This window comes from Lepus europaeus, chromosome 8, assembly GCF_033115175.1.
Source record: "Lepus europaeus isolate LE1 chromosome 8, mLepTim1.pri, whole genome shotgun sequence".
NCBI lineage: Eukaryota > Metazoa > Chordata > Mammalia > Lagomorpha > Leporidae > Lepus > Lepus europaeus.
In genome coordinates this window covers 35,169,011-35,194,435 of record NC_084834.1, presented here as the reverse complement: position 1 = coordinate 35,194,435, position 25,425 = coordinate 35,169,011, and the positions used below count along the sequence as shown (strand labels likewise).

The 25,425-nt window shown below is 38.8% G+C and overlaps 1 protein-coding gene and 1 pseudogene across 3 annotated transcripts in view; both read right to left on the bottom strand.

Annotated features, from left to right (window-relative positions):
• The window catches only part of INPP4B (inositol polyphosphate-4-phosphatase type II B), a 901,292-nt gene that overhangs the window by 692,492 nt on the left and 183,375 nt on the right, over positions 1-25,425 (bottom strand). The gene's annotated exons all lie outside the window — the stretch shown is intronic.
• On the bottom strand, positions 10,710-12,141 carry LOC133765510 (glycogenin-1-like; annotated as a pseudogene).

Here is a 25,425-nt window from a genome sequence, read left to right as displayed (position 1 = left end):
TTCAAACTCTCATTTCCCATCTGGATGTCTTCTTTGGAAAAGTGTTTCTTCAAACATTTTGCTTCACATTGGCTTTTTTTCCACTGAGTTTTAAATTTTCCTTTTTATATTCTAGATACAAGCCCTATAACAGCATGTGCTTAGCAGATATTTTCTCCCCATTTGTGGCCTATCTTTTCATTCTCTTGAAAATATTTTTCAAACAGCAGAAGGTTCTAGTTTTAATAGTCTAATTTGCATGGTATTTTTAATGGATAGTGCTGCTTTTGACTCTGAAGTTAAGGGAACTTTGAGTAACCAATAATCACAAAGACTTTTTCTTAAAGTTTTATATTTAAGCCTATAATCCATACTGAGTTTTTTATAAATCGTGTGTGGAATACATTGAAATCCATTATTTTGGAAATACATAATTTACCAGTATTCAAGGTTTATCTTCTTTTCCACTGAATTATTTTTGTATCTTTATCACATAATCTAACCATATCGTCACACGTGAGAACATGTATCTGACGTTCCCCACATTTTCCATCCATGCACTTATGTATCTGTCCTTTTTCTACTACCACATTCCTTGGATTCCTACAATTTCAAAAGTAATATTTATTTACTTATTTCTTTTAGAAACAAAGAGAGAGTGCACTCCCATTCCCTGGTTCACTCCCCAAATTCTCACAATGGCTGGAGCCAAAGCCAGGAGCCAGGAACTCAATCCAGGTCTCTCATACGTGTAAGCAGGAACTTAGAGGAGCCATTATTGCTTTTCTCAGGGCCTTCATTAGCAGGAAACTGGATCAGATGGTGAAGCTGGGAGTAAAATGTGCATGTCTTAATCACTCCATAAAACTACAATAAGAATCTGGCATTTAGCAGTCTAATTTTTCCATCTTTAAAAAAATAAATTCAGAATATATTGCCAAATATAATGAAGGTAGAAAACACTAAATATCAAGTGCAGAGCCTTAGCAATCAGTTGCATTTTTTTCCTTGGTTCCTGTTCATTATGCTTTAAATTCTAAGGACCATATAAGGATTTATTACCTTTCTAAAAAAGTACACAAATTTGTATAAGGAAACCATTTTTTTAGTTTGATGTCCAAATATTAAAGTGTTATTTTTCATTTAATTTATAACCTTGGCACAATTCGCTTAACGAAGTTTGGTTAGATGTCATTGAAAATTATCTTCCTGTGTAGTTTTTTTTTTTTAAACTCCTGGGATGAGAAGGTAAACAAGTTTGCTACAATTAGTATGTATGGTGCAGAATTTCATGCAAATGAGGTATGCCAGCAGTATGATAATACGAACCTATTTAAACAAACAAAAAATAGCAAAAGGAAGAATGCATAAAATTGCTACTGCTGAGGCCACTACAGCTTCTGGGACCCAGTTTCTTTTGCTTTTTAAAAACAAAAAAAAAAAAGTTGTTTAAAAAATTTAAAATAATGAAATAATAAATTCAGCTATTCTGTTAACCTTGTTTTCCATTTTTAAAATCAACTTGTAAACTTCAATGAAAAATCATTTTGATAATGATTGAAATTATATTGAATCTATTCATATTCTTAACAGATATAAATTTATAAATTTTCTGATTCCACATGGAGAAAGTCAAGATTTCTTTAAAGGTGGAGTTACAAAGAGGTAAAAGGAGAGAAAGAGAGAGAGAGAGAAAGTCTTCCATCTGCTGGTTCACTCCCCAGATGGTGGCAACGGCCATAGCTGGGCCAATCTGAGACCAGGAGCTTCTTCATTTATGGATCTCCCATGCGAGTGCAGGGGCCCAAGGACTTGTGCTATTTTCTATTGTTTTCCTAGGCTATAAGAGAAAGCGGGACCAGAAGTAAAGCAGTTGACTCAAACCGGTGCCCATATGGGATGATAGTACTGCAGGCAAAGGCTTTACCTGCTCTGCCACAGTGCTGGTCCCCAGTCCAGCTTTTCATGTCAACAATTCTGACTGGTAAACTGGCCTTGATCATAATGATGAATTAGGGATGCTATGATTCAATGGAGGCAGACAATAATACATTTGCTACTTAATGATCACTTGAGCATTTGTTTGTACTCCCTTAACCAGTGTTTATAGGCAAGTGCAATGGTGTAGCTCGGCCTGAGAAGACTGGATCCTGGAGTTCAGACCCATTATTAATTAGGATTAATCTACCACATAAGCTGTTAGATCAATAGAGACTCCAACCAAAGGTAAGTGTCATTGAGAACGAGTAGAAGATGAAGGAGAGCAGGAATATCTGTTGCAGGCTTACATACTGCTGCAGAGACACAACTGATACTGGTCAGACTAACTTTTCTCTGTTTCTCCCAAGAAATAGGAATAGGTGTAATAAAGAATGACCTGTTCCCAGATGAGGTGAGATTCCTTTGTCATATACTCAATCTGACTGGAGCAGTAGTGCAGGACCTGGGTATAACCCCATCAGACTTCAAGGTGCTCATTGCTGCAAGTGCCAGGAGTATTGGCTGCTAATTAGCTCAAAGCCAAAGCATTTGCTGTGCATGGAACAGATGGCAAACTTGAGCTGCCTCTCAATGATTCACTTCCAACGATAACTAAGCCCTGTTCCTTTTCTGAAGGGTGGGACACACTAGGACTCCCTCCATGGGATTGTCTAAGATACCTATTGCAAATACATTCCAGTTCAACTTCTCCTGCTTCCAACACTCCTCTTCCAATTTTTCACAAGGTCATTTCCAAAGAGTCCCTAATGAATATTAACCTGCTCCAAATCTGTATCCTGGGTAATATGTCCAAAGATTCATCTTTAGAGTCTCCGTTAAGTAGGTTTGAGATGCAGGACAGACCTAAGTAGACCTAAAGCTTCCTCAGGTGCTCATGATATGCCCTCTTCATCAAGAGCCACCAGTGTATGGATTAATCTTTGACTATCTGTTATGCCTTTCAAAAGCATAGAGTATATGAGATAGAATCTTCTCATGTTGAGACCAATGAATGATAATAGTCTGAATTTACTTTTTAAGGAGAAATATAAATAGGAGGCAGACCAACCCACCACACTACTTATTACTATAATAATGATCTGCCAAGTCCATTGGGAATACATTGAGTTATATCAAAGCAGTCAACCATAGCAGAACCCAAGACCTGCATCATTCCTCGTTCTTACCAGTTAATAAAACCAATGTCATTTCAATAGAATATTTAATCACTTATACGTGTTAATTTCCACGTAAGTTCCTCTCGAGGGAGTTTATTAGATGATTTTATACTTTGTAGCCAGAATGTGCTTCCCACTAGACAGTTAACTTCATGAGTTAACTTAGGCAAATCAAAAGACCTATAGGCCTCATTTTCCTGTTTTCAAACTTACATGTTGATCAAGGTGTCCCTTAAGCTTCTTATGGCTCTAAATGACATTGGTTCTATGCCAGATACTCTAACAAAGACAACTAACTACGAGAGATTTGACACTCAACGTAGGAGGATATAGAAAGGGTTAATGAAAGGACACACACACACACATATATATGTACATATGTTAATGAGAAATTTTAATCCTTATTTCAAATTGAAATAGGATATTAAAGGCATTGTCCTCAAATGACTTCATTCTGAACATTCGCAAGTGATTTGAAGTTAGACCATCCTTGAAACATTTAGACTGTTAAAGACCTTATCCACTCAAATATTTGTTATTTTCTTTAGCTGTGCAATCAAGAGTTGTATAAAATATTCCTAAATCATGTTTCCATGAGACATTAATTCTTCTCTAATCTATTGTTCTAAGGAAAAAAAGGTTTAAGAAGGCACTTTCTCACTCAGATTCCCTGTCACCTATTTCAACTTATTTTTAGTTCCCAAGATACCACTGAGACAAAAGCTATTCAGATGCCCAGACCAAAAATGCCTCATGGAAAAGCCATCATAATTCACAGGAAGTTAGGAAGAGATTATCTGTTTCTTATACTGTTTATAGAGCTTTTATATATGTATATATATATAAAATCCTATATAGAGTTTATATTACTATAAACATAATTATGATATATATGGAAGAGATAGTCTGGATGCTTTAGAAAGTCAGAAAAACTTCTTTCTAGAGCCCAAAGACTTCACAAAACATTTAACATATTTTCCTTAAAGCACAGTCCCTAAGAGTTCCTTGGAAACTTTGGAGCCAATTCTGTCCTCTGGTTAAGTTCTACAGTGTTTACCTATTGCAAGAAATTATATGGCAGCCTACTTTTCTTAATTTGCATTTGCGGTATTAGATTTTTGTTTCAGTTATATGTCTAAGTACATTTGATTACTGAATTTCATTTCACAACAGTAAAGTAGGTATTCCAAAATAATTGCTACAGAAAGATTGAGAAGTGTTAAATACTGCCAGATTTGGTCTGCATGTGCTTAGTCATAGGCAGTTTGTTCTATAGCACCATCAACAACTCATACCCACATAGAGGTCCAGTCTAGAGGATGAAGAGTTGACAAGCCCGTATCCAGTAGAGGGCACTACTCTATAGGTCAGCTCTTCAGGTTGTCTACGAAGGACTCAGCGCTTCCCCGAAAACACTGATGTCCACCTCATTGTACCTTTATTCTCCTTACGTCAGTAAATAAGAGCTGTATTATTATTATACCCTTATTCTCAAGTCAGTAAATAAGAGAGCTGTACACACTTCAGCATCTTCCCTGAGTCAATGTATTTTTGAAAATTAGATACACTATAGTCTAAACAATAAAGTCTTTTATTATTACTAATTGAGAGATGGAGAGACAGAGACCTTCTATCTGCTGGTTCATTCCCCAAATGCCTGCAATAGCCAGGGCTGGGCCAGTCTGGAGCTGGGATCTTGGAACTCAGTCTGGGTCTCTTACATGTGTGGCAGGGACCCAAGTACCTGTATCACCACTACTGCTTCTCATTAGCAGAGAAAGCTGGAAAATAAAGTGAAGATGAGACTCGAACTCAGGACTCCCATATGGAATGTGGGCAACCTAAGCAGCATCTTAATTGCTGTGCCAGGACCCACCCCTAGACATCAGAGTCTCAAACAATCATATTTAGGGAATGATAGCAGCTCCTGGTGAAAACCTAGCTTTTCTCCCATTTTTCTCTTCATCCATACACAAGCTAACTGGTTTCAGCTACTCTTACCCTTTGCCCACTTTGAGTTCTGATTTGGAGCTATAACATCACAAAGCCGAAATCTAATTACAAGTCTTAGTAGGTAAATTCAAACTAGACTTGATTATTTTTAGACTAATTTTAAAATGGCATTTTAACATAAAATATTAGAACTTCACATATCCCCACTAATTTGATTTCCTTACTTTGTGCCAGAAATCTCTGCCAAGAAATCAACAGGAAAGCAAATGAAAATATTTCTTAGCTACACTGCATTCCAAAACTGACAGTTCCACGCCAAATCCTGTTGCCATTCCTACCTATCACATCCCCCAAGGGAAGTGCTTCAACTAACATGATCATTTGTTTTAAGTTTGCTTCCAAATTAAAAAGGCATTTTGTTCCTCCTATAAAGTAGCTATTGCTAAACAACCTGAATCTTTATGTATAGTGGGGCTATTCATCTCTAAATAACCATGAAAAAGAGAAAGATGGAAAATTACAAAATCAAAGACTCCTGTTTGGCATGAAAAGGTTCCAACAAATGAATAATTTAAGCCTCTTTATTTAACAAGTTACCTGTGTGCTACTTAAGAATTAGAGTTCCTTTTTTATTTAAAGTGCTCTTTGCAATAATTATTTCTGTAAGATATGTGTTAGTTTACCAAGTGCAGTTTTACTGTCAGGATGCCAATACCTGAAATGTCTTCCAAACTATCGTCTTCTTCCCATTTCCCAGGCTTCTCAGATGGGCTTTAGCCTTGGGACTTGGGGGAGGATCTTAAACTACCAGGACAACCCAGCATTGGCTGTGGCTCCCACCCTCTGCTCACGTTAGTACCAGGATCTGCCACAGTATGAGATGGGCTATGACAAACACTCACTATATAAACGTTGTGAAAGACCATGCAAGTATTGAAGTAGGCAGGCATACAGGCTAAAATTGATTAGGTTCCTGAGCTGGAAGACCACACCCCTGTGTGACCTCACACCCTGATGCCTTCACCACGCCCCTATGTGACCTCATGCCCCTACCGGGCCACACCTGGGTGCCCACCAGCCAATCAGGTTAATTAACCACTCCCCTTTGGAAGTGGGTTAAAAGCCTGGGACGTGGTGTGTCCAGCCCTTCTCTTCTGTTTCCTGGCCTCTTGCCAGTAGAGGGCTGGCTGTAGCCCTCCGCCCCCAGGGCACGTGGCCTTTGGGCCACCTGCCCTAGGCTTCCTGGCCTAGATGCTCCTCCACATGGCTGGTTCCTGGTGCTCGGTGTGAACCCAGATTTACCCCTCTCTCTTAGATAAAGCTCTCACTCTCCTATGAATCTTTCTCACTAAGTAAAGGCTTAAAATGTACCATGATGCCTCATTTATCTGTGCCGGTATTTAGAATTCTTCTCTAAATATTAGGCAAGAACTCTCTTGGGCTTATTAATATTGGGGATTTATTAATAAGCATATGGTGATATCATATGGCACCCCAACTTCCGGTAACGTATGTGGCATCCTAGATGGCGCTTCTGGGGAATTTTAAGGACCACATTTTCCTATGATTTTTAGGAGTCAGTTTTCCGATATCAGTATCATCGCTTTAGTAAATTCTCTTGAGGAAACACCTGCTCAGGAGCCAAAAAAAACAACCCTGTTTAGCCCTCAGACTCTATAGATATAGGGAAAGGCTACTGGGATAACTTATTTTCATTCAAGAACACGTACAATGTATGTAATTATATTGTCCCGTCCAGTTGAATGGGTAAAATTCCACTTTCCTGTGGTTTTATTTAGCATATTTTTGACTATAATTACACAGCTCTTTAAGCAGTCTAAACACACATTTACATTAGCATCATTTTTTAAAACTCTGTATATTCTTTTAATGAGCCATAGATCTGAAATCCATGCCCTTTCCTAGCAAAGACATTCCATGTCTATTATCATGTAAAACAAAGAGATACATTCTGCTCAGGACAACCGATTCCCCTTAACCTGGTGATGCCTGGACAAAGGTTAACCAATGGCAAAAAGCCTGTTAAATCAAACCAGAGTTCACAAAACTCTGAATGTAATTCAGTAGTAAACCTAAAGGACTTTTAGGAAAATGCAACCTATTTTCCTCAGTTATGGATTCTAATTGATTAGCTGCCATTGACTACTGGGTACTGTTGGGAAGAACAGAGAAAGCCAGAGACAAGGTCAGGCAGGTGTACAAAGATTAAATCTAAAGAGGGAATTTCAAAGTGGTATTAAGTTTAGCATTAAAGCCAACATCTGGATAACAGGAGATCAAGAAAGAGGACGAGGAAGGAATGAGGGAAAAAAGTAAAGAAAGGAGGAAGGAAGGAGAGGATGGAGGATGGAAGGAAGGAGAAAAGAAAAATGAAAGATTTTTCAAGGAGGGAGACGTCAGGAAATGCCAAAGAAATGAAGGCTGTTAAACAAACAATAATAGAAACATGCATCACAGAAGGCAGACAGGTGATTTTCTGTAATATCATTTTTAATATGCCTTTTGATTTCTTAAAATTCAACATAACAAATTTTATTGGATGACATTTTAACGCTTCACAAGCATTCAATCTTAATAAAAACGGCTGGCAGATACTGCTATCTATGTTTCATAACACTTCATCACATGTGCTTGTCCCAAATACATAACTCAGAAGTTCAACATAAGCCCCATCCTTTTTTTCTGTTCAATGGACAGTTTAGACTTCATGGACACCTTTAGAATGTTGTGTAATCTTCATTGCAGTACCTAGTGAGTTTTAGCCTTATTCTGGAAGTAAGATCTATAGTAAAATTATTTCATCTGCTTCTGACATTCAGAAACAAATGTTCTAATGAGGTGGAAAATGATTTTACAAGAAGTTAATTTATTCTACCAATTTTCACAACTCCTTTAGTTTTCTGACACTTTTCCCCCCAGAGAGAATATTTAATGTAATTACTTGGCAAGAATCAATCTCTCTTGCTTGTGCACGCTCTCTCTCTTGCTCTCCTTCAGTTATAAAACAATACCTACCCAATTTGACCTTGAAAAAGGATGGTAAAAGTGATCAATTTCAGTTCACAATTGATCACTCTGATAGGTATAAGAGTCAAAGGGATCACACAAACAAGACTAGTGTCTGCTAATACTAACTGATAGAACCAAAAAGGGAGAGAAAGATCCAACATGGGAAGGGGGAGACACAGCAGACTCATAGAATGGCAGATATCCTAAATAGCACTGTGGCCTCAGAATCAGCCCTTAAGGCATTCAGATCTGGCTCAAGAGCCCATGAGAGTATTGTAGGCATGGAAAGCCAAGACACTCTGGAAAAAAAAAAAAAAAAAAAGACCTAAATGAAAGATCTCTGCATGTGAGATCCCAGTGGGAAGAATGGGGCCATCAAAGGAGGAGGTACTTTTCTCTGAAGGGAGGAGAGAACTTCCACTTTGACTATGACCCTGTCAGAATAAAATTGAAGTTGGCGAACCCTAAAGGCTTCCATAGCCTTGGCAACTCATGACTAGAGCCTAGGGAGATTACTGACGCCATAAACAAGAGTGTCAAATTGTTAAGTCAGCAACAGGAGTCACTGTGTACTTACATCTCATGTGGGATCTGTCCTTAATGTGTTGTCCAATGTGAAGTGATGCTATAACTTGTACTGAAACAGTATTTTTACACTTTGTGTTTCTGTGTGGGTGCAAACTGATGACATCTTTACTTAGTATATACTGAATAGATCTTCCGTATATAAAGATAATTGAAAATGAAAAAAACCTGGTGTTAAATTGGAAATTGCATACAAAAGTAATCAATTTTTAAAAAATATATCATGTAGGATCTCTGTCTTTAAGGTGCTGTACACTGTTATTTAATGCTATAACTAGTACTCCAACAGTATTTTTTCACTTTGTGTTGCTATGTGGGGGCAAACTGTTGAAATCTTTACCTAATATATACTAAACTGATCTTCTGTATATAAAGAGAATTGAAAATGAATCTTGATGTGAATGGAAGGGGAGAGGGAGCGAGAAAGGGGAGGGTTGCGGGTGGGAGGGAAGTTATGGGGGGGAGGAAGCCACTGTAATCCATAAGCTATACTTTGGAAATTTATATTCATTAAATAAAAGCTTAAAAAAAAGGATGGTAAAAAAATTACTTAAAGTCTAGAAGACTGTCACTAATGTCAATTTAAAAAATCTCTGGAAAGGAAATTAATCTAAAATATATTCCAGATACAATAATATTTAAAATTCACTAAATTATTTCACTGATAGTTACAATATTGAGGTTTTCATCAATACAGCACCATTAATTCACCTATAATATTTCCTACCTAAAACAGACTGTGCTTTCATGCAAACAGAACTGAGACAACTCAGAGCAAGCCTCGCAGGAAGAAATTAGGTAACAAGATAATTGGGTTAGTACTCTGACACCTTCAAGCACATCACTTTTGAAACAATAAAAATGAAAGACAAAAAATCATCTAAACAAGATTCAGTGGTAGATAGAAAATAAACTTGGCAATGATTTATTTGGCAAAATTAGTAACGTGTCTTATTGAATATAAAAATTTAGCAAGATAAATAACAGTTTAAGAAAGTAAACACCAATTTATGAGTTCAGATCAACAGGATTGATTTAAATTAATTTCATTATAAGACTGAGTTACAGAGGCAGAGCAAAAGAGATTTTCTATTCACTTGTTCAATGTTCATATGCCTGCAACAGCTGGGACTGGGCCACATGGAAGCCAGGAACCAGGTCTCCAAGAACTTGGGGGCAACATCTGTTGTCTCCTGGGCACATTAGCAGGAAGCTGGATTGGAAGATGTGGCGGCCTTGATCCCAGGCATCCTGATGTTGAATGTGTTCCAAGTGATGGTTTAACCCACTGCACTACAATGCCAGCCTCAGATTCTGCATTTTTAACTATCTTAATTTTACAAAAATTATTTTAATTTACTCTGCTACAACTTTATTCAGAAAAAGTAATCAACCATCCTTATTAATTAGTTTTGCTTATGCAGGCAAAAAAATGAAAACACTAGGGAGGTGAATTCTCAATATATATATTATATCAATGCATATTTCTATATCACTTTCACACAATGCAAAATATTAGGAAGTACAAGTTGATTATGCTACGGTGATTTTTTTCTTTAGTTGAAGAAGTAATTAGACTTATGACATAAAAGACAGCTTCATAATCTTGTATCATTTTATTTTTTTTATTTTTTTTTATGGCAGTGAGTCTTTATTTTTCATACAGGGTGCCATTGCAGGTAACCATCAGAGAACACACTATTTTCAAATATACAGAACTGAACAGAAGCATTTCAGCATGCTGCCTCCTCACTGTACACAGAACACTGGTGAACATCTTCAGACACAGGCTAGGCAGTGAAATGGGTTCGCGCCAGCTGCTGATGCCATTGTTGCTATGAGTCACTCAGCAGTGTTATTATAGGCTGTCTTTACTCTGACAGCCTCTGGGCAATTCTACAATGCAGGTCTAGTGAAGGGTGCAAGCAAGCAAGCAAGCAAGCAAGAAAGCAGGGGACCGGATGCCACGTGCTGCCTGGAAGGGAAACTGACTGGGAACCTGGCTCTATACTTTTCCCCCAAAGAATTGATACAGCCATCTTAATAGTTTGATATATCAATATATATTTATATCAATATATATTGCCTTTACCATGTATAACTGGCAATCTGCCCAAGTGAAAGTTCGTGAAACAGCTAAGTAAGTCTAGTGTTGAAAAGCAGAACACTGTCCCTACAACAGAACTGCTACCTCACAACTTTTGCCCAGTTCTCGCTCTACAGAAACCCTTCATCTGATGAGTTTTAGTGAAAGCCTCTAGCAGCTGTAACAGACTTTTCTCAACCCAGCTCTAGATGCTAAGTATCAGAAACAAGTGCCTGTGAAGTGGGTGTGTCCAGTGCTACTGGAGGTAAGTGTCAAGTTTCTTCTTGATGTTGTCAAAGGAATCTGCTCCCATGTAATCAGCCTGGCCCTGTTCCCACCGCTCTTTCCGTTCTTCTGAGGACACAAATGGTTGTGTGGTGGCCGGGGTCTCCCCAAGGGAAAAGTGTGATACGGCTCCTGAGACATCTTCCACATGTTGGTATGAGCAGGTATCTTGGACAAGGCCAAATTGTTGAAGCAGAGGTACAACACTGGTGGTGAAGATGTCCCACCACACGTTGAGGAACTGTGGATGAGTCATGGTGGGATCATGGCCCTCACTTTTGACACTTTTTGTTTTGGTATCGTAAGTATAGTTCCATGGTTTGGTTTGCCCCAGGAAATGCACAACTTTGGCATTTGCACCAAACGCTTTGAATGCTGGGAGGTAGGAGTATATAGAAATGCTGCTTAGGTTATAAATAAATGGCAGGTGTTTTCTGATATCTGTTGTTGCCCAGCTGTTAAAAAATGTGTTCAGTAAGCCCTGGTCCCCACCACCAAAACTGCCTTGCTCGGAAGCAACGTGCAACAGCTGATTATAGGTTTCCACTGAAGGCTGATAAACAAAGACCCCGGAGTTGAAGCAATCAGGCCAGCCTGGGTCTGGTGCAGCCGACAGCTCTTCTCTCTCAAAAAGATCATCAATATTTGCCAGGACCAGAGTATCTGCTGCATCCATGAACACGCATTTTGAATACTGGGTAAGGGACCAGCAGTGCAGTTTGGTCAGTGTGACACCCAACTCAGGCCTCTTCATTAAGGTGAGATGCGCAGAGTCGCCACTGTCCAAGATGTCCACGGTGATGACTTCATCAAAGACTATCTATCTCTAAAGCCTTTCTCATGGTATCTGAGACCTGTGGGGTGGTGAGCACGGCCAGCCTTCGGGAGGTCCTGTGCTATTTCAGGGATGAGCCCAGGACCAGGGCACCCTTGGCGTAGGCATCGTTTGTGGTCAGTGTCACAAAGGCCTGATCTGTCATGGTGCTGCCGGGGCGCGGGCGGCCGCTGCAGCCGCGGGTTAGTGGCTCGGAGAAGCCGGGTGCGGGGAGGGGAGCGCGGCCCGGGAGGAGGGCGGCGGGACGTATCATTTTAAATATTTGGATATATTTATTTGGGAATAAAATTTACGGCTTTCATTCTATAGGAAGTATGCTTTCAAAAGCTCCATTCCCTTGCATTCTCTTGTATATGTTTAACCAATACAAGATTGATTTCTCTCCAATACCACCTAGCATTATGCCATGCACAGAAATGGCAATACATATTTGTGGAATTCATTATATTCCCTATACAAACAAGTCTGTCAAGTAAATAAAAATAACCTGTATTTCCTGGAGTTGTTCTGATACCAGAAATGTTCATAGTCAGTAAACAGAGGTTAAGCCTAGCTGTTCTCCATTCCAGGGTAGAAGTTTTAAGATAAACTCAGGTTGTCAATAATTTACTATCAATATGTCTACCATTCTCAGGGATAAAAAGTGTGACTTTAATATTTCATGTTTGTACTCATTTTCCTCAAAATTATTCTGATGCTTATTTAATATAATTATACTTTCATCATAATTACAAAGATATTTTCAAAAGTTTCCCAGTGTAAATGCCAAAAAGATGGGTTTGTGAGCTATGCTTAAGAATATTTGTATGAGTTTAAATCTGAAGCATTTGTAGGTCAGACTATCTTGCAGTTTAGCACAACAAAATCTAAGTGGATACTTTCTTATTCACTCATCTGTAGTACTCTACATCTAATTCAATATAGAACTTCTATAAAACTAATGATAAGCTTCTCACTGGCATTCATTGCCTTCTATGTCAATGCATTGGCCATACTCAACAGAAAGCTGCTATTGCAGTTCTAACAGGATACTGCATGGCTAACCAACTTCAGACTAGCCTTGCTGATGATTCCCTCCGGATTCAAGTACTGTAACAATACCGCTTCCTAGGAGCAGAAGAGAAAATCTTTAGAGAAAAGTTATGTGCTGTTGTTTACAGGAAAGTGTGTGCAGGAACGAGAATATCTGGTCCTACTGACTGGCTGTATACATCCTAATCATCCATCTGCTTGGGGGCAGGACGGGTGAGGCGGGGCAGGGGCAGGTCACTTTCTCTGTAGCATACTTTAGAGCACAAAGCAAGGAGAGGAACCTCCACATTCCTACTTTAAAGTGCAGTCATCTGTTTCCTGAAATGTCTACCTTTGGAATCTTCTGGGGGATATCGAAACATGGTACATCTGGGAAGACACCAGGTGATGACTAGTATTTGCACATGTTGAACAATGATTTTTATAGGATTTCTGTGTGTGATTGCAAAGAAAAACTTGGTTACCTGATGCATTTTTAACCTTCCCCATTCTTAAGTTGTGCTTCATTTCAAAGATATGTGAATTTAAGATTATTTTTGTTTAGAAGTCTCCTCAGGAGATTGGCATAGTTAGTTAAGAAGGACTATCATGTGCTTTAAACAATTTAAAATACAGAAATGTATATGTATTTGCCAATCCTCAGTTTGAAGTAAGGCCCTTTCTTCAAGGACAGCTTCTCTGACAAGTGGACCATATCACCCTTCTTAAATGAAGGGTAAGTGTAACACACGATCTCAACTTGCGTGTCTCCAACGTCTTTAAATGGTTAACTTGGCAGAGATGGTATACTCAAACCCTGAATAATCGAAAAGAGGGACCACTTCTTAATGGGCTCCTCAGAGATGAGCTATCAGCCCTTGAAACACCCTGGCTGGCAAAATTGTCTTTCTATACCTGGGACCTTGGGTGATATCTAATATTTATGTTAACAAGGTGATACGATGAATGTCCGTTTTGTTTTTGTTTTTCACCTGGAGTCTTGGAGAATATGGTGTCAATTGGAAGCACATGTGACTAAGCCCCAGTAAAAACCCTGGACACCTAGGTTCAAGTGAGCTGCCCTAGCTGGCAATATATTAAATGTGTCACAAATCATTGCTATGAGAATTAAATATTCTCCATACAACTACACTGTGGCAGCTTCTATTGAAGCTCATGCTTGGTCTTTTCAGGACCCTGTGTGTAATGGTCAATTTATGTGGCATTTTAACTTATCAGAGGATTCCCAGATAGTTGGTAAATATTATTTCTGGGTGTGTGTCTATGAGGGTAGTTCCAGAAGTGATTAGCATTTCCATCAGTAGACTCAGTAAAGATCTACCTCACCAACGCTGGTGGGCATTATTCAATCTGCTGAGGGATAGAACAGAATCAAAAGGTTCAGGATGCTCTCTGTGTTTGAGTTGAAACAACCACTTTTCTTTTTCCCTTAAGCATTGGCACTCCTGGTTCTTGGGCCTTTGGAGTTGAACCATTGGTTCCCTTAGTTCTCAGGCCTTCAGATGCTGAGAAAGTTGGCTACCAGCTTCCCCAGTTATCCAGCTTGCAAACAGCACTGCTAGTGGGATGCCTCAAAATACATAATTGTGTGAGCCAATTCCATAATACATTTGGAGAGAGGGAGATCTCCTGTCAGTTCTGCTTCTCTGAAGAACTCTAATGTACTGCCTTATATACATTTTTACCATTGATGATAGTCTATAATATCATTAATAAATTGTAGTCATAACATCTTTTCTGAATTCTGTGAAGTTTTCTAGTGAATCTTCAAACTGAGGGTAGTCTTGGGGAACCCCAGCAGCAAAGTGAAAATTTAAAGAGACATAAAATAATCTGATAAAATAAGTCTTTTTTTAAATAATTCTTCCTTTATCTCTTAAAGTTGTATTCACACCAGCTTTAGCAACTTTTATTTACTCTTTCAAAAGATTCAAGTTAATTATATTAATTTACACAGAGATAAGAATCTTTCCTTTTGTAACCATTGGCAAAAAACAATTTTTTGGAAGTATTAATTTGGTTACTTAGTCATCATTAAATCATCCAGTTTCTGAATTGGGAAAGCATAATACCTTGAAAAACAAAAACAAAGTTATCCCCCTATTGTTTGTGAGTAGAAAATATTCCCTCAGAGTCTTGGTGTGTGAAGTGAAAAATATCATACTAGGAAATCTGACCATTGAATTCTGAGAAAGAAACAAGAGAGTGATTTCTGGAATTTCATCTTCAACAGGAAGAATATTCAGCTTTGGAAATCTGATGTTGCAAAAAAATGCTTTATAGAAAGTAACTTTGGTATCTCTTAGATATCAATCAGTTGATATAGGAAGAAGCCTAAAACAAGTGTATTGCTGCTTTGGGAACAGCTTTGAGAGCATACTGTACAATAAATATATTACAATGATTACATACACATGCTGTTTGATGAATGGGATGTCTCAGAAGAATTTATCACTCTGGATTTGGGATCTATGATTTTCTAGATCGCTGAAGGTTAGCTTAGCCAAATCTTTTTTTATTGTTTGTTTCTATAGTCATACTGCCCTTTAAACTTCTGAGTCATCCTTAATAGGAAACATGCATATTAGATACACAAACAGCCTCCTAAATTAAAGGTTCTAGCCCTGGAAAAACAGGAAGTGCTTTTTTTTCTTCATTGCTATTTGTCTGTTGTTCTGTTATGGAAGAGGAGAGATATTTTATTTTTAAAAAAATGTTTCTGAAGCTGATGGCTGTGGCAGAGAAGGTTAAGCTGTAATCTTCAATGCTGGCATCCCACATGGGTTCCCATTTGAGTCCTGACTGCCACTTCCAATCTAGTTCCCTGCTAATGTGCCTGGGAAAGCAGTAGAAGATGGCCCTGGGACCCTGCACCTATGTGGAAGACCTGGAAGAAACTCCTGGCTCTAGGCTTTGGCCTGGCACAGCCCCAGTCATTGTGGCCATTTGGGGTGTAAACCAGTAGATGAAAGATCTCTTTTTCTCGCTCCACGTCTGCCTTTCATATAAATAAATGTTTAAAAAACGTCTGCAGGCATTGAGAGATTGAGAGTGCAAAAACAGGGCTTTTTGGTGACAGTGGATTCCCAGAGAGAGTAGGGAAGCTTTGGCAGGACGCGTGGAAAGAGCATGGTGATTCAAGTGGAACAACAGGCAGAACTCTGTGTGGAGGAGAAACGATCAAGCACAGAGTATGGAAGCCAAAGGTGGCTTCCTGAAGGCAACAGAGAGATAAGTGGTAGAAGAGAAAAATGCTTCGTGGCCTAGCAGGTTAAGTTGCCATCTGTGATGCTGGAATCCCATATGAGCAACAGTTTGAGCCCTGCTGCCTCTACAATGATCCACCTCACTGCTAAGGCACCTAGGAAAGTAGTGGAGGATGACCCAAGTATTTGGGGCCCTGTATAATTGTGGGAGACCCAGATGAAATTCCTGGCTTCAGCCTGGCCCAGCCCTCGCTGTTGCAGCCATTTCAGGAATGAACCAACGGATGGAAGCTCGCGCACTCACTCGTGCTCACTCGCTCTCTCTCCATAACTCTACCTTTCAAATAAATTCTTAGAAGCCAACAAGACAACTGGATAGGTTCATAAAAGACAATCCCATGACGAGAAACTTTGTGGAAAGAAGCCAGAAAATAAATAATGTCTTTCTGTCAAGTTCTTGTGATCCTGTGTTCAACTGTCTAATCTGGGAAGACCTGAGAATACAAACCACTCATGAAGACAAACAAACAAATCCTAATGCTATCTATGAAATATTACAAAGGGGATTTAAAGAAGAACTAATCCCAAATTCTTCTCAAGCTATTCAAAACAATTGAAAGGGAGGGAATGTTCCCAAATTCTTTGTATGAAGCCAACATCACCTTAATTCCTAAACTTGGAAAAGATGCAACAGAGAAAGAAAACTATAGACCAATCTCCCTGATCAACATAGATGCAAAAATCTTCAACAAAATCCTGACCCACAAAATCCAACTACACATCAGAAAGATCATTCACTCAGACCAAATGGGATTTATCCCTGGTATGTAGGGATGGTTCAACATTCTCACATCAATGTGATACATCATATTAACAAATTGAAGAACAAACACCATATGATTATCTCAATAGATGCAGAGAAAGCATTTGATAAAATACAACACACTTTCATGATGAAAACTCTAATTGGGTCGAGAAGGAACATTCCTCAACACAATCAAGGCAATTTATGACAAACCCATGGCCAACATCATATTGAATGGGGAACAGTTGGAGGCATCCCCACTGAGATCCAGTGCCAGACAGGGATGCCCACTGTAATCACTGTTATTGAATATAGTTCTAGAAGTTTTAGCCAGAGCCATAGACAAGAGAAAGAAATTGAAGGGATACAAATTGGGAAGGAAGAAGTCAAACTATCCCTATTTGCAGATGACATGATTCTATATATAGGGGATCCAAAGATTCCACTAAGAGACTATTGGAACACATAGAAGAGTTTGATACAGTAGGATATAAAGTCAGCACACAAAAAACAACAGCCTTTGTATACACAGAAAATGCTATAGCTGATAATGAACTTCTAAGATCAAGCCAACTCACAATAGCCATAAAAAAAAAGCAAGTACCTTGGAATAAATTTAACCAAGGATGTCAAAGATCTCTGCAATTAGAATTATAAAACATTAAAGAAACAGATGAAGATTTAAAAAAAGAAAAAATCTGCCACGTTCATGGATTGGAAGAATCATTATCATTTTGGAAGATGCCCATTCTTCCAATAGCAATTTACAGGTTCAACACTATACCAATCAAAATACCAAATATTCTTCTCAGATCTAGAAAAAATGATGCTGAAATTCATGTGGAGGAACAGGAGACCTCGAATAGCTAAAGCAATCTTATACAACAAAAAACAAAGCCAAAGGTATCACAATAGCAAATATGAAGACATAATATAATCAAACAGGTATAATCAAAACAGCATGGTACTGGTACAAAAATATATGGATAGACCAATGGAACAGAATGGAAACCCCAGAAATCAATCCAAACATCTAAAACAAACTTTTTTTTGACAAAGGAACTAAAACCAATCCCTGGAGCAAGGATAGTCTCTTCAACAAATGGTGCTGGGAAAACTTGATGTCTACCTGCAGTAGTATGAAGCAAGACCCCTACCTTACACAAAAATCCACTCAACATGGATTAAAGATCTAAATCTATAACCTGACACCATCAAATTAATTGAGAACATTGAGGAAACCCTGCAAGACGTTGGCACAGGCAAACAATTTCTGGAAAAGGACCCCAGAGGTACAGGCAGTCCAAGCCAAAATGAACAAATGGGATTACTGCAAATTACGAAGTTTCTGTACAGCCACAAAAATGGTCAGGAAAACGAAGAGGCAACCTACAGAATGGGAGAAATTATTTGCAAACTATGCAACTGATAAAGGATTAATAATCAAAATCTAAAATGAGATCAAGAAACTCCACAACAACAAAACAACCCAGTTAAGAGATGAGCAAAGGACTTAGACAGACACTTTTCAAAAGAGGAAAACCAAATGGCCAGACACATGAGAAAATGTTCAGGATCACTAGCCGTCAGGGAAATGCAAATCAAAACCACAATGAGACTGCACCTCACTCCAGTTAGAATGGCCCTCATACAGAAATCAACAAACAACAAATGCTGGAGAGGATGTGAGAAAAAGGGCACCCTAACCCACTGTTGGTAGGAATGTAAACTGGTAAAGCTACTATGAAAAACAGTATGAAGATACCTCAAAAATCTGAATACAGACCTACCATATGTCCCAGCCATCCTACTCCTGGGAATTTACCAATGGGAAAAGAAATCAGGAAACAAAAGAGCTATCTGTACCTCCATTTTTATAGCAGCTCAATTCACAATGGCTAAGACATGGAATCAACCTAAACGTCCATCAACCGAAGACTGGATAAAGAAATTATGGGATATGTGTACTATGGAATACTACACAGCAGTAAAAAACAAAAACAAAACAAAATAAAAAAAACTGGTCATCTGCAACAAAATGGATGAATCTGGAAAACTTCATACTTAGTGAAATAATCCAGTCCCAAAGGGACAAATACCATATGTTCTCCCTGATCTGTGAGAATTAATAGCACTCCTAAAATGGAAACTGTAGAAGTAAAATTTACACTTTTAGGATCAATGACTTGAATAGCCCTCGTCCCGACTGTCAAGGGACACTTGTTTTGTTTTTATTTTTTTCTTTTCTCCTGTTCATACTATATGTTGAACTCTTTATATAACATAGAGTTAATCATATGTATATAAAGTCAAATGAAAATAGCTCCCAGTAAAAAATAAGAGGAGGAATAAGAGGGAGGAGATAGTTTATAACTGTAAAGCTATATAGTTCTACATACAGTCCTATGGACTTACTTCTAAGGGTACAGTTTAAAAACTTGTTATGGGACTCCAGCCCCATTAAAATTGGTGGTAAAAATTCCATCTTAATTTTTAAGTGATCATATTAAGTGATAAATTCAACATATAGATAGGATTAAGTGTAAAAGAGATCATATAAATAACATTAAGTTGCTGGTAATAATAGAATTAAAAAGGAGGGAATGTCCAATATGGCAAGCAGTCCACACAGCAGACTCATAGAATGACATTTGCTACAATTAACACTCTGACCTCAGAATCAACCCTTAAGGTTTCTTGGTGGATGGAAGTCTGAGAGCATTTCAGGCATGGAAAGCCAAGACTCTGTGGCAAAAAATATCCTACACAAAGGATCTCTGTGAGACTTCAGTGGAAAGAAGGGGTCATCAAAGAAGGATGTACTTTTCTCTGAAGGGAGGGGAGAACTTCCACTTTGATTATGGCCTTGTCCAAATGCTGTTGGAATCTGTGGTAACAAAAGGCTTCCATAGCCTTGGCAGCTCATGGCAAGAGCCTTGGTGATCACTGACGTCATAAATAAGAGTGTTAACTGTTAAAGGAACAACAGAAGTCACGGTTGTTACTTACTCCCCATATAGGACCTCTGTCCTTAATGAGTTGTACTAAGAGAATTAACTGCAAAACTTGTTCTCAAACTGTACTTTATATGCTGCGTGTGAGTGCAACTATTGAAATCTGTACTTAGCATAGAGTTGGTTCTCTGAATATAAAGTTAAACTAAAAATGAACCATAATGAAGGAGATGGGAGAGGGAGGAGGAGGTGGGATTGGAGTCAGGGTGGGAGGATGGGTATGGGGGCAAGAACCACTATATTCCTAAAGTTGTATCTATGAAAAATGCATTCATTGAATAAAAGCTTTAAAAAAAAGAATTACAAGGGTGTAAGTACAGGGTGATAATAAGCAGAGGGAGAGGAAGGAGAGAATACCAAAACAATGTATGTTAGATAAAGAGAGGGAAATTTGGAAAAGCTTTACAGAGGAATTGGAGTCCAAGATGAAGCAAAAGAAAGTACTGCATTTTCCAGGCAGTGACAGGGCCAAAAGGCTCTCCAGGCATACAGTAGAACACAGTGTGTTCCATGGCCACATGTTATTTGAGGAGGCTAAAGCACAGAAGGTAGAGAGTTATTGCAGCAAGAAAAAATTCTGGAAAACTGTAACTTGGGTTTGTCCATTGCATAAGCTCTCTAATTTGCATGAATAAAACTTTCCTTGGGCTTTTTGCAATTGTCATAGTTGCAATGAGGGGGGAGTTGATGCCAGCCAATAAGATTTTCCAGATACATACAGCAAGATTTTGGGTGGGTTTTATGAAACATTACAAAATAAGTTGTTCTTAAAATGAATCTTGGGGACCACCGCTATGGCAAAGCGGGTAAAGTCATAGCCTGTGACACCCGCATCCCAAATAGGCTCCAGTTCCAGTTGCAGCTGCTGCACTTCCAATCGAGCTCCCTGATAATGGACTGGGAAAGCAGCTGAGGATGTCCCAGGTGCTTGGGCCCCTGCATCCATGTGGGAGACTAGAGGGAAGCTCCTGGCTTCGGATTGGCCCAGCTCCAGCCTTTGTGGTCCTTTGGTGAATGAACCAGTGGGAAGCTCTCTCTCTGTAACTCTACCTATCAAATAAATAGATAAATCTTTAAAAAAATGAAACTGGGCTTCCCTGAATGGCTGTTCCAAAAGGCTGTTTTCTAAGAGCATATACATGGATGTCCGCAGAAGAATAAGTATGACAGTATTATCAGGCTGAATATCATTCTAAGTAAATGATGTGAGGTCTTAGATAAGACTTATCTTCCTCACTCCCACTCAGGCATAAGAATTCTGCTACCAATAATTCCCAAATAACTCAACAGTCATAAGATTTAGAAAGGCTTGAGAATTTAGGAGAATGATTGAAAGAGTTTAATAATCAAAAAATTAAAAAGTCAATCATTTAATTATGATTTAGTATATGCCATTAATATTTAAATGCATTTTCCCTTATTTTTGAGAACAACTTCTTGATATTTAGACATAGCCATTTTGGGCTAAAATGAAGAATTCAAAGTACATTAATATATATTAATCACATTATTCCTACATAAGAAGAAAGGTACTCTCACATTACTATTTACTTGGCAAAATCATAATTGGGCCACACTGGCATAAGACTACAAAAAAATAGAGTGGTAGTACAACCCTCAAAAGGTCATTCTGAACACTGCATGCTGGTTATACATTTAAAAAAGTCAATAAATCAAATAACATATGTGTGAGTTTGACCATTTCTAAAGTTTAATATATTTTAAACTGCTGCCAAAAAGTAGATATTTATTTTCTCTGACATTATTCCCTGATTCAGACTTAAGTATGTCTTCAATAATTCTGAAAGGCATAACAGTCAGTGATATATCAAAAGTATGCTGTAGCTTCAAATATGCTGCTTCCCAATTTTACAAGCCATAGCAATATTACTTAATAAGCAGATGCTGACTTCTGCCAACATAGTCTTACACTTGCCTGAGACAAGCAAATATATAGTACTTTACAAGAAGAACATTGGAATATTTACCATTTTATAGATCCTCCCTGATTGGAGAGAAGAGGAAAAAAGCCAACTGCACTTTAGAACAATCCTTCATTGGGGAGACATTTTTAGTGAGTAATATTTCAAAGACTGCTCGAGTGTGAAAAAGTGTTTTATAAACAATAAATATTTTAGTGACTTGCATGGTACAAATCTCATAGTACAGTTTTTGGCATGGTCTGCTTTTATTCTGCTGAAATTCTACTACCTGCAAGCATTTCAAAAATTCAGAAGGTCAAGAATTTTCCTACCAATATAAAGTCATCCTTAAATTTCCAAACCAATGACACTTAGCCTAAAATCTAATAAGTTTTTATAGGTAAAATTTCTATACATTTTTAAAATACATACAAAATTTACTTAGAGAAGTAACTCAATAAAAATTATCTACAGCTATGTGTTAAATATCAAAAGACTGACTAAATAGAATATATGAATTATATATGAATATACTAATTAAATATTTATTTAGGAAACTAGATTATGTTTACAAGAAAGTGTAAGGCATAGACTCACAAACCCCATAAGGCTTATTTCTAATAATGGATACACCTGAACCCCTTGTCCGTTGACCAAATTTGCCAGACTCTAGATCCCTGTTGGAATAGGCACTGGATGTACTTCCAGAGAAACTGGGGTTTCTATTCTCTATGTGATCCAAATTGATTTGTGAAGTTCTCTAGAATTCTAAAATTCAAATATTAGGGTGATACAAAGTTTCAATTAAATAGAAAGTGCAAGTTAAGAAAAGCTTAAGCAGAGAATGATAAAGTAAGACACTTCAATTGTAGTTTAAGAACCCCGAGTAGGAGAAATGCTCATTTTAACAACATTAGCTACAATGCAGTGGTATGTTAGTCAAAGAGAAGAAATCAAGACTAAGTTGAAGGCCAGGCCAGAGGTCTAGCTGCTGTTCAGTGGGATCTGCCCTAACTCTCAGTGGTAAGGACTCCCAGTAAAGGTTAGAATAGAGATGAGCTTAAAGCACCAGAGGACCCTCTGAATAATACAACACAGGGCAACAACCTCATCACACAATTATAACACATGGGAAGATCAGTGTCAAAAATTTTGACATTTTTCTATTAGCTCATGAATTTTACCATCATTGCTAAGGTTCATCAAGTATGATACAGATTCATAGCATACAGTGCATTTCAAAGTTCAGATGATACACCTAAAAAAATTCCAATTATATGTTATTTTCTTTATTCATATTTTCATATGCTTACAATTTGGGATAGCAAATCTTTGTTGTGGTAGGCAATATGCTGCAGCGGTTGAGCTGCCACTCAGGATACCTGCATCTGATATCAGAGAGCTCATTTGAACTCCAGCTACACCACTTCCAATCCAGCTCCGGGCAATGTGCCTGGGAAAATAGCTGAAGATGGCCAAACTACTTGAGTACCTGCCACACATGGGAGACTTGAAAGAAGATTCTTGCTTCTGGTGCAGCCTGGCCCAGCCCTAGCTGTTGAGGGCATTTGGGGAGTGAACCTGCAGAGAGAAGATCCCTCTCACTCTCACTTACTCTGTCTTCATCTTTGTCTCTTTCTCCATGTGTGTATATATGTGTGCTTGTATCATACTGTCATTCTTTCCTTTAAAATAAATCTTTAAAAAAAGATAGATTTTTTTTTTGGACAGGCAGAGTTAGACAGTGAGAGAGAGACAGAGAGAAAGGTCTTCTTTCCATTGGTTCACCCCCTAAGTGTGCTGCGCCGATCCAAAGCCAGGAGCCAGGTGCTTCCTCCTGGTCTCCCATGGGGTGCAGGGCCCAAGCACTTGGGCCATCCTCCACTGCCTTCCTGGGCCACAGCAGAGAGCTGGACTGGAAGAGGAGCAACCAGGACAGAACCGGCGCCCCAACCGGGACTAGAACCCGGGGTGCTGGCGCCGCAGGCGGAGGATTAGCCTAGTGAGCCGCAGCACAGGCCTGAAAAAAATCTTTATTAAGTGAAAATAGTTTCATCAAAGAGATAATTAGATGTCTTCTTTACTTCTACCTTCTAAAGATTACAAAGCAGGATATTCAATGAAGAAAAACTGAAGAACAGAAAATATCCTTATCTCTAGAGATAGGGGACGATGACCATGATTTGTTCTTAGGAAGGAAGTAGAAGAAAAAATGGAACAGTATTTTCCCAGTTTGTGATGATTTCAGGAGAAAATAAAATTTTGATTCTTGAGAAAACTAGAAAAAAGCAAAGAGGTTAGCCACTGATCAGATGGAGGATGTTTTTACTGAAAGTTATGGTACTAAGGGTTATTATGATGGAGCAGTCGACAAAAGAACATTAGCTTGTTTTGATTGACAAAGAATCAAGGAAGTGCTCCAGTTCAACAGAACTGGGAGGATTATGCTAGGGGGCTCGTGAGTTTAGAGCAATTATGACTATTTTTTTTTTTTTTGACAGGCAGAGTGGACAGTGAGAGACAGAGAGAAAGGTCTTCCTTTTCGGTTGGTTCACCCCCTCAATGGCCACTGCAGCCAGTGCACTGCGCTGATCCGAAGGCAGGAGCCAGGTGCTTATCCTGGTCTCCCATGCAGGTACAGGGCCCAAGGACTTGGGCCATCCTCCACTGCACTCCCGGGCCACAGCAGAGAGCTGGCCTGGAAGAGGGGCAACCGGGACAGAATCCAGCGCCCCGACCGTGTCTAGAACCTTGGGGTGTCGGCGCCGCAGGCGGAGGATTAGCCTAGTGAGCCGCGGAGCTGGCCATGACTACTTTTACTTATTAATTTTCAATTCACTCCAAAAAGGGAGTCAGGGAGCTTTCTGAAATAGCTCCCCCTACCAAGGCACAAAATTAAGCAAGGAGAAAAATCAAGAAAAAGCAAAGATAACTACAGGTAATTAAATAAAATGCCGTTTTAGCATTTACACAAAGAAATAACCAGCATATGGTCTTAAAGAGTTGAAGTGCACAACAAACTCAGATTTAATCTTTCTACAATTCGGAGCAAAAAAAATGACACAGGGATGAGAGATAGCTACTTCTCTTACCCAATTGTCTTTCCTCTGGAAAGCCCTTGAAAGAAAACAGAGGCCATGAGCTAGACCAGGTCCTGTGAGTTAGGAGGCTCTGCAAGGTAAGGCCTTGCAGGGAGACAATAGCCAGAAACACAAAGCAAGTGGGAGGCTGGAAGAGCATCAGGGCCTGTTGGTTGCCACAGGAAGAGAGGACATAGTCCTGATGACTATGAATGTTGCGGGTGAAATCTGCCCAGACACTTCAAGCAGTGTAGGCTGTTGTGGGAATTTGAGTCACCATACACACATCCAAGGTCCTGATTTCTCACTCATCCCTGTCATGCCCAGGCATCACACACATTGCTTGGGTGACACTGTTCTTGTTCTCAAATCAATCTCCACTTTGTTTGACCCTCATCTTTCATTTGTTCCTCCCCCAATCCAGTCCTCTTCTATATTTTCCTGTGATACTCTGC